The sequence below is a fragment of the Corvus moneduloides genome, chromosome 3, assembly GCF_009650955.1.
Source record: "Corvus moneduloides isolate bCorMon1 chromosome 3, bCorMon1.pri, whole genome shotgun sequence".
Classification (NCBI taxonomy): Eukaryota; Metazoa; Chordata; class Aves; order Passeriformes; family Corvidae; genus Corvus; species Corvus moneduloides.
Genome location: NC_045478.1, coordinates 58,035,185 through 58,053,038, shown reverse-complemented (window position 1 = coordinate 58,053,038; position 17,854 = coordinate 58,035,185).

Below are 17,854 nucleotides of genomic sequence, written 5' to 3'. Positions count from 1 at the left end.
CGGCCCTGCCCCTCAGCTGCCCGCAGCGTGCGCTCCGCAGGGGCGGCGGGGCCGGCCCGGCCCTCACAGCGAACGGCGCGGCCTGGAACGTGAGATCCGCGATTCGTGCGCAGCTTTCACTCGGTATCTTAATGAGAAGTGGCTGCCCCAGCGCTCGTCCCAGTGGGGAGCTGCAGCCAGCGGGAATGGCGTCCCCCAAAATAACCGGCTGTAGCTTAGGGCTGCAGAGCGGTAATTAACATTAATTTAGCAGCGGTCTGGAGGAGAATAGACAGTCTTGTCTATTCTAGCTCTAAATGTGCTCTGCTTTACGCAGCCCGGGCACTCTGACCGCTGGCACTAAGGGCTCTGCTCCGGCTGTACAGTCTCGTCTTGGGAATGGCTTCAAGGGTGATAAATTACATAGAGAATAGAAATTTTTACTTCCCCTGAAGTTGCCGAATAGAGCTTAAAAACTAACTGGCAAAGAAAGATAAAAGGATGTAAAGGCATGTACACAGGATTATAAGCGTGGCTGGAACCAGTGGGAAGCAGATAAAAAGAACTGTGTGTGGGAGAGGCTGCTGCTCTGAGGGAAGGAAGGTGAGACGCTCGTTTCCTGCCTAAATAAAGACATGGTGCCTCTTGGAAGTCAAATCCTGTCACGGCGTTTGGTGGGAGAAGCCAAGCTGAATGCCACCTGGTGCTTTTACAGATTGGCCTATCCACGTAAACCAGATCTGAGGGAGCAGGTGGTATATATGCATATAAAGATTCCTACTTTCATTTTTAAATACAGTAGGGATGGTGTCACGACCTATCGGTAGAGGGATGATGTTCGTTGTAAATTCTTATCAGGCTGAACAAAGACAGGGAACTCTTGCATTTTTAACTCCAGCAGCCAGCCCACTGTTTAGTCTCAAGTTTTGGCTAACAAGCCCTTAAATTCTTACAATATATTTCCATAAATGTGCTGGCTAACAAGTCCTTAATTTTATCCCATACATTTCATTACGTTCTCAACTTGCCAAACACACTACTCAAAGATGCTGGCCCAGAAGCCACAACAGACTTCCACAAGCTCCCTACACCCACAACAAAGTTCAGTATGGGAGGTAGAATATGACAGCCGTGTTTTGCCCAGGCAGAGCAAGGGGAGAGAGAAAGAAAGAAAGAAAAGGGAGAGGGAGTACAAAGAGTAACACCGATCCTCAGATCCTGTGTTAGTCCTGGTGCGTTGGAGGGTCTGGAGCTGAGGTTGTGAGAAAGAAAGTGAAAAAGAAAGGGAAAAGAGTGTGAGAAGGCCTGACCCACTTTCTTTTATAGATAATCTGATGCAAGCTTCTTGGGTAAACCACATCTTTTGCCCTGTTTTGTTCATGCATGCACAGGCAGCCCTCCTACAGGAAGTGAGTGGGGATGGGAGCACTGAGCACAAGTGTCAAGGTGGAGCTTCTGACCCAAGGAAGTTGCGTCAGAACAGTGCTGCCCCACCTCCACATGTTTAGATCACGCCTTTCCCATTGTAAGAGTCAGAACGTTTGAGACATAAAATGCTTATGTCTGGTTCTCCGTAGATGGCAAAAGCAAATAAATAAAATAGGATGGTTGGAGGAAACAGCATGGCTGCTGGAGGTTAGAAGGTGGTTGAAAGAAGAGTGAAAAATGAGGCCAGTTCCTGTATTTGGCTGCTCCTTTTACCACTATTTTGATCCATTTTGAGCTGTGTTTGCCATTCACATAGAATTTTTATTTGATTTGCATTGTTCTGTAGAGGCCAAAGGTTGGATGTGATACAGAAGTCCAAGTTCTGTGGGATCCAAGAGAAGTTTTAGGATGAGGCTGATGGCAGTTTTTATTCACATTTCATTTGAATATCAGCTATCATTAAGAGACTACATGCATAAGTGGTCACCTCTTCCTAGCCTGTTTCCATTGTCAAGTACCATAGTTCTGTAAAAATGTGATTCTAGAGGGTTATAGATCAAATATTGGAAGAAAATCTTTCGGAATTAAGTGTCTTTTTATATTAATTTAAAAAGCAATTTGGATCTGAAACTGCTCCAAATAAATTCATTAAGTTTTTCGCAGAAATCTCCAGCAAGGAAACTTCAGGCAAAAACAGTTCTGTTTGTAAAACTGACAGGGGAGCCCAGTGCAATGTTTAAGTTAAGATAGCATTTAATAGTGCTCTTAACAAATGAAAACAAAGTACATTTTTATAGAGCTAAAATTGTCTGTAACCAGCACCCACTAGCCAGGCATTAAGATTATGCCTGTAGATGTATTCTTTGGTCACACGACCTGCCTGAATATACTATCTCCAGGCTGAGAGGAAGTGAGAAATTAAGTGCCTTAGCTAGAGCTGGTAGCAGTTCCCATGAATTGTCCCTACAAGTCATAGAAGTGGTGTTGGAGGGAAATGTTTGACTGAGGACTGGAAATATGAAGTAACAAGTTGTGATTTTTCTGCCTTCCCAAATACTGCCCAAGTTTCGCAGAGGTCACTGACCTGGTGCCTGGCAGAAACTGCTTTTAGTTACTGCTTAGGTTTGGGCTAAAGCCAGCGCTTTTATCAATTTTCTGTGGCCTTGCCTTTATTAAAGAAAGTTTCTTATTAACCTCTCAGCAGTACAATTGTTCCTTCAAAGGGAAAAAAAATCACGTTATGACAGCTGAGTGATGCTAGCAAAAAGAGGAAGCAGAGTCAGCTCTGTGGTTGTATTTGCTTACACAACTGCACTGCCAATGCCTTTTAGCCTCTCACCCACCTTTCCTTCTCTTAATCCACCCACTAATTTCAGGCAAATTCTGTAGAGTGTTAGAGGATTCAGAGGTATGATATTCCCATACCTTTCCTGTAAGTGGGTGATGTGGGAGAAAAGGGAGACCCATTTAGCTCCCAAATGAGGGAAAGAAAAAACGATGCTGTGTGTCTGTTTTTCCAAGAGTGGCTGTCCATGAGTATTGGTCAGCTCATTACATGATAGGTCACGGCACATATTATCAATGCATATTATGTCTTATCTTAGTCAAGCAAGAGATATGGGGGAGCTATGAGCTATGAGTATTTGGGACATGACTCACTGAGGGAAGTTAGGTAGTAAAAGGGCAGGAACGGGATGTGTTACAGGGAGCCCAGAGGAGACATTGGGCTATTGTGTAGGACATGGGAGGTAGTTGAAGGTATTGTAATGGGAGGGCATGGAAGTGGTAGGGGAAGCTTGGGTTGTTGTGATAAGAAGGGGGGACATAACTGATATAAAACAAGTCTTCATTATTGTCACTGCTGATACAGCATCTTGTTTTCTGACAAGCAAAGAAGAATAATAGACCGTGACCTGATAGTAATAAGAAATTTGCCAGAGAAACAAAGAAAAGTTTGAGCTGCAGTACTACAGATAATGGAAAATGAGAGGTAGAGGAATGCCTGGGATAAGGTAATTTAATGCAAAGATTGAAAAGCAAATAGTCTGGAGTTTCTACAGTAACTGGTATAAAAGGAAGAAGTGCCTGAAGATGCTATCAGATGTAGTTAATGAATAGAAACTGCATTTGATTGACATCTGACATGAAAAAATAATATAAATGGATATTTTCATGATCTGTTGATCACAGGCAGTTCATTTACATTTCAGGAGGAGGGAACAGAACACTGGGAAGCAGCTGAAAACTTAACTGGTTACAAAGAGCAGCAGTTCTTCCCTTGCTACCCTCTGGATAGCAACCTGTTGTGAGTGACATGGGCCAAAGATCAGCACAGACAAACAAATGCTATTAATGTCAATGTAGTATTTCAGACATTTCCAGGTTCCTCCAGTTGGGTGGAGAGAGGATTCACATAACAAAGTGGGGCAAGAATATCTTTGCCAACTGGCTCGCCAGCCTCCTAAGGATGGCTTTAAACTAGATCATTGAAGAATGGAGAAGCAATCCCGTCAGACCTAAGCTGGAAGAGAACTGGAAGAGCTAAAAGCTAGTGTGCTGACAGAGAGGTAGTGGTAGATAATGGGAAAGCAGGTGCAGGATAGCATGATGGCAGAGATTGCCTGAACAAGCAGCATGCTTGGGGACCCATCCCACGTTCCTGCAAAACCTGGCATTTAGGGGGACCTCAACAGACTGGAAAAGTGGAACAGCGGGTGCTTGCTACATGAAATTCAACAAAGACAATTGTAAAACCTTGCATCTAGGACCTGAAGGGTTTTGGCAAAAATGGCTGGATGCACGTCTGCACTAACTTAATAGTCCATAATGTGTTTTTACCAACTTGAACTCTGCACTGGGTATTATTGTTAGGTGTGATCTCTAGCTTGAACTCCTACAGCCTTTCCTCCCTGAATGTAGCTTTATTAAAGCTAATTTATTACTTTACCCGTTCACCCTGCAAATTGTATCTCATTGGCTAGTTTTAATATTTCCTCTCAAATAAGTCAGGCAGCAAACATAGAATATGCTTTCCTAATCTATGCTTTTCCTGATCTAATCTTCCTTTCACTTTTCAGCACAGAAAATCCGCCAGAAATCATCTAGATAAATCCTCATTCTGCAGCAGAGTTACATTATCCTTTTCTAGTCAACAAAAACAGTCTTCCCTATGTTTCTCCACCATCAGGTTAAAAGAAGCTATTAATTTCTTTACTTTTGTCTCAGAAGCACAGATTCCATCACTGTGATATATGTAACTACATTTCCAAAATGTAAGGTAATTAGAATACAAATAATATAATGGAATACCTCTACTAGTTCATATTTTGTAATGTGAGTAGATAGCTTTCTTTTTCCTAAATATTTATATACACGCAAACAAAACTATAAAATAGAAAGTAACTCTAAGTGATTTTGATGAGCACAATTTTTGTTTCTCTGATTCTTGACAAGTGTAATGTGGATTTAAGCAAAAAATTGCCTGTCCTGGAGACCATTAAGTATACCAGTCTGCAAGGTGAAGACAACATTCAGTTTGATAGGAAACCTTCACATACCTGCAGTATGAGAGACTGTACACTGACCTAAAAGCACATTTCACTTTTTGGAGCTTTACTAAACCCACTGGACTTTTTAGCTCTAGAGGTCAAGTTTGGTTTGATCTGAATCTCCAGCTTCCTGGAGCTGTTCTTTTTTTCCTGACAGAAATAGAGGTTTTAAAAAATCGTGTGCAGGGGGAAAGTGGACGGAAAGTGTTTAAATAAAAGAAGACACTGCCTGCAATTAAAAAGCGTGAGTGAATATTGCCAACTACATGCGGAAGTCATGCAGCTGAGACACTAACTGGATCCTGCATTCCTTGAGCAAAATACGCTTTACTGGGAGTCTTAAGCAAGTAAAGAATGCAGTTTTGAATCCAAAATTCATATTATTCCAGATGTGGGTGGGGGAAATACATATTTACTTACAAAACTGAAAAATCTTGATTCTATGCTGCCAGTCTGTTCTGTTTCTTGCTCTCCTCTCTCCTCTTGTTCTTCTGTCTGTCTCTCCCTTCAGCCACAAGCTTCTTTTTTAGCTCTGGCTTCCTACCTTCCTATCTTCTCAAGCTTCAGGTATTGCATGAACACACTGTGCATTTGTCACCACTATGCAGGCTTTGTGTGTGGCCTGTATCTATTTCCTTCTTCTATCTATGGATTTTCTGTGAAGTTGGGATGTCTGTGGAATAGAGGCAGTATCTTTCCCGCATGTTTGCAGAGCCCAGTGTCCAATTAAGATGAAACAAATCTATGCTCCTTATTGCCAGAATGTACTAGAATTCTTCCTGTAGTTCAGTTCATCATTCTTCTCTATGCATTTCTGGTGTGTACCTGCTGTTTTTCCTAAGAGGAGCCAAGACATTAATTCCCAAGCCCTACCAGAGCTTCTGACAGTTGCTCATTTAGCCTGAGGTGTGAATGTACATGCTTTGGGATTCTTCACCAGTCAATAGAGGCTTCTCCAGAGGGAAACTGTAATTCACATAAGAAGTAAACAGTTGTTCTAGAGATGCTCTGCTCCCTCCATGAACAACCAGGATTTTGTCTTGCTTAGACACAACCTCTAGCCTGCATGTTGGTTAGAAGGCTCAAGTTGGATCAAGGCCTGAATTATGTGATCACCTGGTTTAGAATTAGAAAAAATCTTTGTCTTTTAGCCCAATACTTCATGCTCTGGCAAAGCCTTTTGAAGCCAAGACAATTGAATTCAACATCTACTCTCTAACTGGAAACATTTGAGTCAAAACAGCCTTTCTTGATTGTTACACTAATGCTCATCACAATGGAAGAACTTGCTGATGGCTATGGCTATTGCTGCAAAGCTCGAGTGCCCAGAAAACTTCACGCAGTGTAGGTTTTGTGATCCTGCCAAGTTAGAGCCTACCTAGGAAGAAATAATTAAGCGGTGTTGTTTTATGTTCCACATGAATTTTGAAATTGGTTTGCCCCTGGTGCTGCTGGGCTTAACTGTGCAAAAAATCCCACCCACCTCTCACATCAGCAGTCTCTTAAGATGTCTGTTTATGTTTAACCTAAAGTCTAAAACAAAAAACCAGTGATGCTCAAAATACCTTTCCTACGAGATATTCAGGGAAACGGTAACTTATTGTTTGAAGAAGAAAAGTGCCCCTGACCTCAACAGAAATGAGAGATCTCAATTCTAACATTGCTTTAGCTACCACTCACACCTGGAGCAATGTGATGTGGCATCCAGTTTCTGTCACTGAAATCTCTTAGAGTTATTGGATTCATCTGCATATACAGCTCTGAGGGTATTCACCACCTCTTTGCTGATGGTGGAGTTTCCTGATCGTCTTCTTGAGGCTCAAGGTTTGAATTTATAAAATCACAAGGATGAACCTGTTCAAAGCTCCCTTATTTACAATCATGTTTTTAACCTAGATCAGAGGAAAGACATTAACTTGTGTCCTCCTCATTCTAGTATTATGACAAAGCATGAAAAAGAAAACAAATACCATTAAAGAATAGCACATTCTGACTAATGGGGAAAGAGATGGGTTTTAATTCTCCAGCTTAGCACATTGCTATGTCTTTAATAGATTATATCATACAGTTTTTATTCAATACTGCAGATGTTTTCTGAGCCACTTTCAATTCACCTTCACTCATACTCTGGCACTAGATGAGCTGCAATAACTGAAAGGGGAGAAACATTTGCATGTCCAGTAGTACATCTAACTTTCAGTCCAGGTTAGAACAATGTTTTAAGCATCCCTACTGAAAGAACCATGTTTGGGTCGTTTTGTCAGGCATCCAGTCTGTCTCCATAAGCCAACATGTGACCATTACCATGTATCTGTGAAAGTGGACTAACAGCTGTTTAATACAGCTAGTATAAAGTGAGGAGATGGAGGGGGTCTCCCCAGGGCTCCAGAAGAGCTGTAGATCATTTGGTCTGATCAAAACAGCTATTTGGTCTTACCATGAGAACTTGTACCCATGTATGGGAGGAAAGAAAAGTCTTATTTTTATTCACTTCCTGGATGATTTTCATTTTAGGAGAGTTGGACTTGCTTATATGTAAGAGAATAAATCTGCAGCTTAAAAGTCATGAAAGGTGGCTTACACATGCTTTGAAACACGGAAACGAAGGAGCTCAGACATACATTAAAATGCACTCTGTCAAAAGTTCTCCTTATTGTGGGCATCCAGGGAATCAATGAATTTTTTTGACACGTAATTCATACTCAGTTCAAAATATTCAGTATGAGATCTACTCATATTGAGTTTTGACCAAATGCTAACTCCCCATGTAACATAGCCTGATGTGGTGACATGACTTCTCGCTTGCTTTCTAATTTGCACTGATTCCTAAAAATATCATCATGATTTTGAGCAAACATATGAGCATCAAAATTGCAAATAATGGGCAATTTGAAAATAGTAGACAAATAATATTATGGGACATGTAGGTGGCTTTCTGCTGTGTCTTGGCAAAACGGTATCTGGAATCCTAAGAATGACCTTCCTCCCAACATAGCTCTGTTACACAGGTAAGGTGCATGGAGACTTTCAAGAAGGGTGAAATCATACCCAGGAAAAGCTTGCTTTATGCTTTTGGGACAGTTAGGAGGGCAATATTAGGATCCCTCATTTGAGGGACATTCAGTGAAAGAAGTAATGCTTTCCTGAAGCAATGTAGAATAGTAAGGACCTGTTCCCTTAATTGATGAGGAGAAGGACCAGCAGAATAACAAGGGGGGAAAAAAGCAAGCTGAATTGCCAAAGGAATTGCTGAGCTGCACTTGTGTCAGATCTATGTGTGGTCTACAGCAGGTATTATCAACTACATACTCTATTTGCAGGACTCCAGAGACTCATAGTAAGTACCACTAATGACAGCTGACTTGTCATATCCATGTAATTAGAGTGATAATTAGGGAGACTTCAGAGCAAGGGACAGTGATCAAGTAGAGCTCACTGACTTCTCATGGGATTTGGCAACCTAAGGGGCCTTTGTCCCTTTGAAAATAGCTGTATGTACTTGCTTTTGTAGGTGTTATGTCGTACCCATTCAGTCTCAGTCAATATTCTGTTTACATTTGCTAAGTTCTTCTAAAATTGCATGTTCTACAGTCCATTGTCTGCCTTACAGCTGAATCTCTTTTCACTCAAGTCTCAATTGATCCAAGGCCCGTAATTATTCCTTTGTGGTTAGTTGACATCTTTCAAATCAGGGTCAAATTTCTGCCTCTAAAATCTTGTCTGACTTGATTTTTGTGATAATGTTGACTCATGATTCTCCCATGTTTCAGCATTGCCTTTGGAGGATTTGTTTTTTGCTTGACCCCTTTGTTTGTACCCTTCATTTCTTACCCTCTTTCATCTAAAGCACAAGTTACCATCTTTATCAAATTCACTCTCAGGTTTTTCTCTCCTTCATATTTATCAAATTAAGATCACAGCCCGACTTTGACAATCTGCTTGTAGATGTCTGGCTTTCAGCCTATGTGCAACGTCATTAAACATGGTTTGTCGTCCTTGCTCTCCATATTCCTTCAGTCACTGGGACGCACAGCTCCTGCCTATCAGTTAGTACTTACACATAAGCTTTATGTTTGTCTCAAACCTCTCAAAGCTCTTCTCTCAATCTGTCATGTGTTAGGCAGAAGTTAACTTTTTATGTTAGATAGAGTCTTGTCAATGTAAACTGTAATGCTTACTATTGAAATTCTTGTCCAGATCTTCACCTTACGCCTCAAGTACTGAAACTTTTTTTTTTGTTTGGTGGCCTTGAAAAATACAATTTAATTCCCCTGTACAGTAATTTAGAAAGTCTTTGGAAAGTAATTTTTCTACAGCTTTAACTTTATGACAATATGGGTCATAACAATATGACCCATCTTAAATTCTTCCTCAGCTTCTGTATTTTAGCAAACAACTTGGATGTCTTGACTTTCATTCTTTATGGTTAATGCCTGCCTTAATTATCTTGTGTTTAATACTGAGAAGGTTGATTTCTTTCTCTGAAAGGTTTGTAACTTAAACAGGAGCTATTACTTGTGCCTGCATAGCTCAAGAGAAGCAGAGTCCAGATCTTAACAACCGGCCTTGGGTACTGGGACCTGGATGGCTGTGTTTACTGTGGCTGCACATCTGGATGAATATATTGGGCTTCTTAGCCAAGCAAACAGCCCAAAGAGAATATTGCACTAATTAATTTGTTCTGCTTCCAGTGTGAATTTAAGTCATTCAGAAGCAGCTCAGATATCTGTGGACAATGTTCTATTAGTACCATGCAGACATTGAATCTATGGTTTTTTCCTGCACTCCTTCTTCTGTTTGGAAAAATACTGCTGTTAGCACCAGCAAAACTACTTTGTTGTTCTCCTTTAAACAGTTGTTTACTATGATATGGCCAGAAAAAAAAATCCCAAACAACAACAGCAATAATCCTTACAACTGCTGAACTAATAATGCACTAAGACAATCTTCTAAGCCGTTTAATGCTTGTCATATGGCTCCCCGGTGTATACGCCAGTCTATCTATCTCAGATGGACCTTCTCTGCTTTACTACTGAAAAAATCACCACCACAAAAATGTGTGTAATGAAAACTGGACAAGATAGTTTCTTGTTTGTGTGGTAAGTACCACCAGTTCGAGCCTTGACAAAAGAGCTGGTACCCTTCATAAACCATCATTTTAAAGTCTCATTTTAAATTACTAGTAGAACATTTCAGAAAGAACCCATAAGAATTCCAGTAAATCGTATGTTATAAAAGACGTCTTCTTGCAAATACCTATTCCTGAATCTTTTAAAGTATTATTAATTGAAAAGTTTACTGTCCCCAAGTATATTTCATAAAGTTGATTTCTGAGTGATTCATTGCGTCCAACGTTGTTGAAAATGGTCCAGTTTAATTGAATGAGATGACATCTATGTTGGTAGAAATCCAGGATGTAAAGTTGTAATAAAAGCTGTACTAGAAGGAATCGTCTAAAGAATTATTAAGTGTTTTATATTTTATTTAAATCTGATTTTTTGAAAGTGGCATTTTCATATTCTTTCCCTAATTTACACCATAAAAAAGGGAATGTGCATATTGCCTGTCTACAATGAAGACAAGTAGAATATTTAATAAGTCCTTTGCAGGCTAAAGGGGTATATGCCTACTGTGATTATGCTGTATACAGATTTTACATTTTCTGCAAGACTATTAGCACACTTGAAGGAGACAGTAGCTTTTGAAATACCAAGCCAATTTCTGCCAAAAATACTGTCTTCTTAGGATCAGAAAACCACTGTTGCTGTTGTGTTCCTTCTTTCAGCCATAGACTGTACATGCCTAACAATGAGTTAAAGTTGAGAACAAATACATTTAACTGAGTTAGCTTATTACAATGTCTTGACTACGTTGATACTTCTGGGTGTAAACCAAAAATAACATATCCAAGTTGTTCGGAAAATTTATATTTCCTTACCAAAAACTATCTTGTGCTAGTTTTTATAGGCCTTGTTATCAAGTGTTCACTGTGTGGATTATTCTATGCTCCTCACTCGGGGGAAAGGAATCTTTGCCAGAATTAGGACTTCATGAGCAGGTCCTGTACATTACAAACCAGCACGTGGAAGGTCATTAGGAACTGTCTGAACCCTGCACAGAGGCTGACAATTCTTTTTCTCTCTCCTAGTATATTCTGCCAGCACCTGGGTTTTTTTAATGTATGTGAAACTTGTGTCTTTAGTACTGCCAAACTACGTACATTTCTGGTGTTCATGCTCCTGTCTGCCCTATTAGTGCCAATTTTATGAAAAATGGGTCACAGTCTGTACTAATTGACACTGGCTTAAAAAAAAAAAATCGCACCAGAAAACTTTAAATAGTCTCATAAAATATTTGCCTAAACTATGCATGCAAATGTAGGCACAGTAGAATTAAAAGTTATTTGTATCCTAAATGATTTCTGGAAAGACTGGGACAGTTAAGGATGGAGCAATTTTAATTTTATCTTTTGATCCTTTAATAATTCTTTTTCCATAGTTATGATTGGAATTTGTAATGGCAGGGGGAGATTCAACTGACAGATAACGTTTCACAGGTTTTACAGCTCTCCTAGAACAGAGTTGCAACTATTGGAGTTTATTCAGTGCCACAATGTTGAATTCATGGGATATTTTACTCCTGATGTCAGTAGGGCCTGGATTCTTGCCCTTGTGCTGTGGCTGCCCAAGATGGAATTCTATCCACTCTGCAGTAAAAGACAAACTTGCTGGTATCTTCAGTCAGAACAGAATTTCACACTTCAGGAGTAACTCCAAATTTCCACTTTGGTAGCAGATCTCCTTTAAGACTTACGTCCCACTTCCTTTCCCCACTGCAGCAGTGCACATTTGCCCCTGCACCACTGAAGCAGAAGAAATGAGAATGAGAACGTGGAAAAAATTTGTATTAGCAATACCTTAAAAAATTAATTCTCTGGGTTTTTTAATGTGTGTCATTTTAGCGAGCCACCTTATCCTAGATTCCAGAGACAGCTCTGTCCACACAACTTCTTTGTGGATGCAAAGTACATACAATGTACTTTGCATCAGATTGGGAGCAGTAAACAGAGCTCATCAACTTGACTTGAGCTGGCTTTGCTGCCAAAGGCAGTGCTACACAGTTCCACAGCCTTCACGTGCGTAATAAGTAGCTTATACACAGAGGGAAAAGATGCTGTGTTCTTTTCGTGATATATGAAGAAGAAAGAGAAGTTGAAATTTTGGGTAAGAAGATGGTGTTAGTTGGGTTTTTCTTACTTACTACACTCCTTTGAAGATCATGAAGAACATAACCAAAGGTTAGAGAACTGTGGTCAAAAGTACTGAGAATATAGAACATAAAAACACGTATTAGATGTGATTTGATAGCCTAATTTCCTTAGGCACATGTGACTGCTGTCAGCCATTGCCCTCTATCATTTGAAGTCAATGACCACTTTCAGCCGTATGTGCAAGAGGATAGTTATCTTAAAGACACTGTCTTACAAGGTTTGTAAAAAAGCCCTGCAGTTAGCTAGAAGAGAAAGGAAAATAATTCTTTAGTAGAGGGAAAGGTTCTCAGCTCCACTACTGTCCTTCCTCTAGGTCAGCTCCAGTTCACGCTGTCTTTTGTCTGAGGCAGGTACCACAGAGGAGGACCTGAGATCACTGCAGTGGGGAAGGAGATTTCAGGACCGAAAGACATACATCTTTACCAAACCAGACTCTATTAGTGGTGCTGCTCAGCCAAACGTTGTTTCCACATTAACAGCTACATCAGTTTTGTGCATGAGTGTAGCAGAAAGCCCACTAGCTTGGAATTCTCTGGCAAGGCAAAGAAACTGATTTTCATTGTGAGATAAAAATAAAACCATTTAAAAAGAAGAAAAGAAGTAACTTCCTAAACAGCTTGAAGGAAACAGGAGAAAAGACCTCCCTTTTTTTCTGCTTTCCTCTTTGCCGGATACAGGGCTTACAATACCCTGGAGCATAACACCTACAAATGAGTGGAATCTGATAACCCATTTTTAATTACTGCCTTTATCTGCACTTCTGTAAAACAAACAAATTAAAAAGCCTAAAGCTGGGCTTGCACAGGGAAAACCTAGGTGTTCATAGAACTGAATTCACCACACTTTTCTCTGCACTGTTTCTCTTTTCTTCATTCTGACTTTTGAATCTGTCCTGATGCCCTCATCTGACACAGCAACTACATCAGGGAGAGAGAAAACAGGATAGGCTTTCACTTTTGTCTGGCAGCACAAGCTTGCATTCTGTGCTTCGGAGGTTTTCAGAGGCTCTTTATTCCATGTAATGTTCCTGGAGTGGAGAAGCGTATCTTTTGTTCTTCCTTATAAAGGGATATTTTTATACACAAAGATATACAGTACACTGAATTACAAGAGTTTTTATGTATTGGATTGTGGGGCTTTAGCACAGAAATTTCTGATGATTCTTTAATTCCGCCTTACCCTAAGCATGTAACTTCAAAACCTTTAAAGCATAGATGAATCAAAGCCTCAGAAACCATCCAACACATCAACTAATTGTAGTGACATCAAAACCAAAATGAGACTCTTAATTTAAACAGGTTTCACTCCTAGCATGCTAAACATGCATGCTAAATATGCAGCCTGCGTATATGTGCTAAGCTGCATTATCTCAGTATACATATGTATGGCTTTATATACTTGCAAGTAGTTAAAATGAGGGAGGACAGACGTATGTCTTCCCTGCAAATAGAAATAATTCTTTTATGTTTAAGCACATCTCTTGTTGTTTAAACGTAGGTTCGACATTTTTGCCGTGACACTCTGTATGTCCAAAGTGACGAAGCCTGTATAGGTCTTATGATTCCTTTAATATCGTTTCCATATTAGATAGCCAGATGGTGGAGAGCGATAATACTCTGTACTAATCACTTAGGAAGTCTACAGAGTGGTGCTTTGAGATTTAGACCCTCAGCCACTGCCATCACTCCTTTGATGGAAAGCCGCAGATACTAGTCCAACCAATTGAATGTTTTTAAATATATCAACACTGAACAAATAATCTAAACAGGAAAAAGACTGACAAATACCATTCAGTGCTAATGAAGAGAGGGTTTTGTCCAAAGAAAATAATTGTGCTCACAAGGATCAGAGATCAACATGGTATTATGCAATAGTATTTATACACATCTAAAAAAATATTTTTGCTTTTTTTATAGCCATCACAAATAGAAGACACTTGCATTGCTGCTAAGTCACTTTCCCCCCCAAAAAAGAAAAAAGCCTAGGAGCAGAATCATCATCTCAATGAGTTCCTCAGTGTTTGGTTTTTAATTCTGCACTGATCTTCTGCCAATTGTAGGGTTTCATAATTCCAGCAGATCAATCAGCACAAATCTTTTTTCCTACAGTAATATTCATTTATTTACAGGAATACTTTTTTGCTTATGTTTCTACCTTGGAAATACTTGGTTTCTTTTCTGAATGATGCATTGTTAGTCTGTGGGTGCATTTTACAGGAATGAAATGTCAGATGTGCCCATTCCTAATGCAGTAGACTTTTTCATATGCTTACTGAGATTTCTACATAAAAAAAAGGGAAAGTATTTCTCTGTGAATTTTACTTTTATTGTTAAGCCTTTCATAAAAACCCATACTGCAGGCTCTACTCCAGGCTGGCAACCAGAGGCTCTGGAAAAAGAGACTGAGGCAGCACTGATCAGCACTCAAATATGATAAGCAAGCAGACTAAACATGTAAACAAAGTCCTGTGCTGAGTGCTTTGTTTTGGTAGCACCAATTGTCATTTCAGTAGAGGAACAAACAACCCACTTCAGGCTATCTGGTTTATTAATTGTAGAACACTTTAAACAGTAAAAAGTAAACAAAAAATAATGTTACGCTAAAAGGTTTGTAAGATATGTCTCAGAACTGGGCTGCTCTAGTAACAATTTTCAAACAGCAGCAATGTTTTACTCCAACTCTAGGGTAAAAGAAGCATCTGGTACAACGTTGTACTAGCGTTGCTAAGATGGCGGGCTTCATAGAAGTTCCCTCCCACCTATCCAGCATTATTTTTTCAGTGCTACTGAACAAATATTTACTCAGCATTTCTGAAAATCAGACTGTTTAATACCTGAGAACAGAAACTGTCATTATTTAAAAAATATTTGTGTTTCTTCTTAATTCAGTGTGTATTTTTCCTCTTACTATGCTTAGTGAAAGAATATATCAATGTTTTGGATGATGCTATTAAATTGCTAATTTTAATTAGATTTTTCTCTCCTATCCTAAATCCCCTACTCTGTATTACAGTATATGTATCACTGTAGATTCATTAGTTACATTACCATGCAATGTAGTATTTCGCGATGCTGCCCAGTCAGCCTGAAGCCAGAAAGCTTGATTTTAACCTTGAATGACTTCATGGGGTTATTCTTCATACACACTAATACATAAAAAAACAAACACTGGATCATAAATTGTATAAAACCAGCACTCAACACATACTACTGTTACAGCATGCAGTTGTGAAATGTACATGGGAAATAAACAAAGCATTAAGGAATGTCTTTAAAATGAGGATGGAGCAGGCACACAGAGAGGAAGAACATGTAAACAAGTGGTGGAAAAGAACAGATGTGTTCTGTTTAGAAACACAGGCAACTTGCCTGAGGGAAGTTTGGATTATTGAGCTAACATGGCAAAGATACATAGTCTGTTCACATTTAAATCATAAGAGGGTTTGTGCATGTTGTGTGAAGAGTGTTCCCACTACTTCTCTAAAGTAGGTGGTTTCTTAATGTATGCCAGAGTCACACATAAAGCAAATTTGCAGTTCAGTGTGCCTAGGAATTTCCTCAGAAATGTTGGTAAATGCTGCATCTAATATAAAATTCAATAGAGATGCAAGTTACAGAAGCCTCTCCGAGACTGCTGCACAAAGTCAACCAAAAAAAATGCTTCAATAAGGGTAATAACTTCAACAGGAATTAATGGGTTTGATTCCACAGATACAGCCTCCCCATACTAAACCTTTACATTTTTCAAAGAGTACAGAATACAGTTCAGTTCTGTCATTACTGCACACAGGTGGTCCTGGATATACTTTTTGTTTCTGAGGCCAGCTTCCCATGACACTTGTGCACCATAAAAATGTCCCAACTGTTGGAGTGGGAAGGGAAGAAGAAAGAGATAATGTCACCAAACACTCTGATGAAGTAGTCCAGGGATTCATAGACCACAAATCTCATTTTGACTTAACTTTTCCTGCCTTCACTGTAGTTACAATCCTGGTAAAAAAGTAAGCTGTACCAAAGAAGAAACTTAGAATTAGATCCACATTAGAAGAGAAGAAAGATACATCTCTTTGGTTCTATTTGAAGTCTGTTAATGAAAAGTGGTACATATGGCTCAGCAAGCCACCGGAGTACCTAGAGAAGGAGAGAATCTATTCTATAGAAAAAGCAGCAATTTGTTCATAGTGAAATTAGTGTTAGAGCTAAAGACTACAGCAATAGTCAGTAGTTTGCTGCCACAAAAATTAGTCGTCCATGTGACTCACTCAGGCTTATGCCATTTTACAAGTGTCAGAATATTCCCTATGCTTGTCCTTGCCACATTTTATCACTTTGCTGAAGCTTTAGCAGAGTAGAGACTGAATACAGGGTCTTGCAGCAGTCAGATAGGAAAAGGAAGAGAGGGAGGAGGTTACAGATGAGAGACGTGATGTCAAGTGAGGTGCAAGTTTTAAAAGGAAAAGGGGTGCCCCGACTGGGCCCTGAAAGAATGGACAGACATGACTTTCCCAGCAACTCCACGTATAGTATTTTCTCTTCTTAAAGAAGAACTTAGGCAATTTGTAATGTGTTTGTGAGATATGCAGAGCTGTTTGTGTGCATATCCACATGCGGTAAGCAGACATTTAGGAAGGCATTTGGTTACCCTTTCTCCCTGCATGGTTGCCCCGCTGTCCTTTCCACAGCACCCTATTACTCCTTACTAGATCTTGCACTTTGCACCCCACTGCTTGGCTCTGGCCTTTCTTACCAAACAAGAGAAAACAAGCCAGTGCTGCCATCCTTCTGTAGGGCCTGCGGGTACGTTTTTGCTTTGGTGATGGCAACTGCCTGTGGGAGCTATGCACAGAGAGGCTGCCGACTGATGGGGTGGAAGGGTGAGGAGAGGGGCTGCCACAGCCTTAGGCACAGGAAGACCAGAAGTTTGAAAAGCCTAGAAAAGGACTCTTCCAATTTTCCTGATCTTGCTACAGTAACTCACCAACTGGCTCACCACAGAAAAGGGAAGGAAAAGAGACAATACAGTGGTGATGAGTAGCAAAAAGAGCAAACAAATGGTAAGATTAAAGGAACTCAGTGCATCCTTTAAATTGCTTCTCTTTTGAATTAGTCACAACTACTTTTGAACTGAGCCATGCTTGGCAGAAGACTACTAGTAGACCTTAAAAAACAGGGTGATTGAAGCCTTTGGGAGCAGGGAGTCTAAGGCTGTCAGGCTTCCTGTAGGATAGAGGCTTACAGATTTTATTTGAGAGAGGAAGAATAAGTAACACTGCTAGGCTGGAAGCCAAGCCACTAGAAAAGAGTTGTGGAGTAAAGGGGAATCCAGGCAAAGTCCCTGAACACCACCGCCTCCTGACAGATTTGTGAGAGGCTGCCGTTGTGCAAAGGAACGGCTGAATGCGCCGAGTGATACTTAACCTCCCTTTCCAAGCATGTGAAAAGCTGGCTATAAAGTATACATGCACTATGCTATATAAAACTTTCCTGTGAAGAAAGCATAACACTATTTATACCTGTATTTTTATACCTGTACTAAACAAGCTTGACAGTTCATGAGATTACAGACCCGTGCTTGTCATGGGTTAAACTGCATAGGGTTTGTAAACAGTGCGTAAATATGCTCTGTGATA